This window comes from Sminthopsis crassicaudata, chromosome 3, assembly GCF_048593235.1.
Source record: "Sminthopsis crassicaudata isolate SCR6 chromosome 3, ASM4859323v1, whole genome shotgun sequence".
In the NCBI taxonomy this organism is placed as follows: Eukaryota; Metazoa; Chordata; class Mammalia; order Dasyuromorphia; family Dasyuridae; genus Sminthopsis; species Sminthopsis crassicaudata.
In genome coordinates, this window is record NC_133619.1 from 40255994 (window position 1) to 40259390 (window position 3397).

The 3397-nt window shown below is 41.1% G+C and overlaps 1 protein-coding gene across 1 annotated transcript in view; it reads right to left on the bottom strand.

Moving 5' to 3' along the window:
* The window catches only part of MCF2L2 (MCF.2 cell line derived transforming sequence-like 2), a 277293-nt gene that overhangs the window by 117235 nt on the left and 156661 nt on the right, over positions 1–3397 (bottom strand).

The window sequence follows — 3397 nt, forward strand, 5'->3', positions numbered from 1 at the left end:
ATAGATGTTAGGGGGAAGGATCCCATAGGTAGAAAAGACATGTCTATAAATGACCCTCAAAGAGTTAAGGCAGTAGAAATGAGATTTAAAGGAGGAAGTAGAAATAGAGACAGGATGCAGAGACACTAATAATGGATAGAATAGGTCAAATACACTGTTAAAAGCCCAAGTAAGAGTGATGGTTACACTTGTGTGTCAGGCAGACCAGCAGCACATACAGTACCATTTCCTTAGGATTGGAGAGTCATGAGACTGAATTTAAGTGCAGAGTATGGCTGTTCCTCAACAGCACTGTGAAAAATTGTGCAGCATTCTCTCTCCTGCTTCAACCAGTCAAGAAAGGCACCACTATGGGTATTCCCACCGTTACCTCTGGGATGGACAATCACTCTACCTGCCTTTCAAGGGGGAAGGATTTCTGGATGAAGATGGAATGGCTCTCTGAACCCAGCTGTGGAATGTGACTAAGGACTGCAGTAACAATTTCTCAAGAAGGCAATTTCTCCCCCAGGGCAGATTTATGGTGGCTCTTTGGAGGAAAAAAACACCTCCACCTGACTCTCCCTCCCCACTGGGCAGCTACTTCTGCTTTGATGCAATTGGCTGTCCTATTCATTGTAGGCTATCAGGTCCTGGTTGACAGGTGAGGAAGGCCAAAGGAATATGAGATGAAAAAGGAAGGTTTAATGAATGACAGAATCTATTTGGATGCTATCAAAGTTTCATAGGGGATTCCTGATGAGTTCAAAACAAGGAATCAAATAACAGCAGGATTTGAATTCTCCCTCTTTTAGTGGTCCATCATCAATAAAAATGTGGATTGGATATTGATAAATGGTCAAAGGATATGCCCTGGCTACAGGCACATGCTTGGGGAAGATCTTGATTTGGCTTCCTGGACAGAGTAGAAAGTGGAAGGGAAACTTGAGGCACCATTCCCCTTAACCCATGATTAGAAGTGCTTACATTAATACCTCTTATTTAAAAAAAAAAAAAAAAAAAAAAAAAAAAGAATCCACAAAGAAGAAAGGACCTCACCATTGAAATATACTATGGGAACAAGGAAGAGCAGGGCTCATCTTCAGAGGAGTACACTGAAATAAAAAAAAGCTTCTACCCTAAGAGTAAAGTGAAATGGCTTCCTGCCCAGAGAGAATTCATAGAACTCAAAAAAGAATTTTAAAATCAAATGAGAGACATTGAGGAAAAACCTTAAAAAATAAAAATCATCCAAGAAAAAACAAGATTATGAAAAAAAGTTAATTAGAAAAGGAGATATAATCTCAAAGCTAAAAATAATTATTTGAAAATTAGAATTGAGCAAGGGGAAGCCAGTTTAGCAATGAGAGACCAAGAAATAACAAAATGGATTATAAAGAGTGGAAAAATAAAACAGAATGTGAAACATCTTAAAAAAAAAAAAAAACAACAGATCTGGACAACAGATCAAGAAGAGAAAATGTAAGAATAATTGAACTGCCTGAAAGTTGTGACCAGAAAAAGGACCTTGACACAATAATGAAAGAAATAATCTAAGGAAATTGTCCTGGAGTGATAGAACATGCGGGGAAAGTAGAGAAAGAAGAATTGCACTGACCACCACTTCAACAAAATCCTATGTGGAAAACACATAGGAATATTATGGTCAAATTTCAAAAAAGCCAGAGCAAAGAGAAAAATTTGCAAGAAACAAGAAAAAAACCAATTCAAATACACTGTAGTACAGGACTTATCAGCAACTACAATAAAAGACCATAGGTCCTGGAATCTTATCAAAAGAACTAAGTCTGAAACCAAAAGTATCATATCTAGCAAAATTATGTATTTGTAGCTTTTCAGGACTTTCTATCAGTCAAACCTGAACTTAATAGAAAATTTAACATGGAAGAGTCAATATAAAAAAATCAATTTCAAGGAACTCAATATGGACAAATTATTTGTGTTGGTTTTGGGTGGGAAATGAATACCGTGTGTGTAAAATTACGTTAGATGGACCCCAGGATAGGGTAACAAAATAATTGTTTTTTACACAGAGCTAGAATTCTGAGAATTATGATAATAATTAACAAAACTACTTAACAGGTGGATTCACTCAGAAATGGGTCCATAGTCTTTTCAATTACACTCTTATCACAAACCCCAACCTGGCTCAAACTAGTCAGGGTTCGTGACCTGGCAAAGGCAAATGGGGAATGAGCATGCTTAATAAACTAATTGCATATTAACAAATACAACTGAAGGAGTTTTCTACCATCTTTGAACATGGGGTGCATGACGAGGGAGAGAAAACATATCTAAGACGACATGAAGAAGATGGAGAAATACTGTTAGGGAATAGCGACAAATGAGGAACGACTGGAGGAGACTGGATGATACATGGGAGGGGCAGGAGTTTACAAACCACAACTTCATTCACTTTGGGGAGTTTTTATTGTTTTTGGGTGTCTCTGATCCTTGATCAATTCATAACATATCGAGCCCTAAATAGGGATGATCCAAATTCAGATCATTTGAATCATGGGATTTTTCACTCCTGTCCATGGTTTGAGCTATGTCCAGTGTGTATTCTTCCTGAATTAGTTAACAAGGTCTTGGGAAGGAGGAAAGGCTATGACAGCTTCCAGTTTCCAACTCCAATCTCAAACAAAGCAAAAGAAACGATAACCTTACTCACCAACTCACCCTAAATGTTTCCTCATAGTACCTGCAGGTAAATGACTACAGAGAATCTAGCCTGCGATTAAACCAGGGAGGTGGTTGGGTCTTGGAGAAGGATGGCCGGGAAGGGTGGAGAGAAGCATTAGGGCAAACCTGGAGTCTTTTTTTTTTTTTTTTTTGGCTGAGGCGATGGGGTTAAGTGACTTGTCCAGGGTCACACAGCTAGGAAGTATTAATTATTTGAGATCAAATTTGAACTCAGGTCCTCCTGACTTCAGGGAGGGTGCTCTACCCACTGCGCTACCCAGCTGCACCCTGCTCGGTAGTTTTTGACACTGGCTACGTGTGTGATTTCACTGTCTTTTCGCAAGGGAGTCAAGCTGCCCAAATAGCTGGGCATTTTAAAAGCTTGTCTGGCTCCTCTGACCCAGAGAGTGCTCATTAAAGGGACGGGACCGGTCGGGGGAAAGCTTCAGTGTTCCGCCCATACTTATCCAGACACCCTTAAAGGGCGGAGGGATCACCAGGCTAGAGCCGAGCAGCCGGTGCCGGGAGTCTGGGGCTGGGCGTCCCCATCTGCCTCCAGCCAGTGCCCCCAAGCCGCGGGCTCGGGGCAGGGAGAAGTTTAAAAGACCACTCCCCGCTCTCCTCCTCCCCGTCCGGAGGAGTCGGCCTCTGATTGGATGGTCTTCTTTTCCACCGATTCTAATCGGCTGGTCCTGCAGGGGGAGGGAAAACA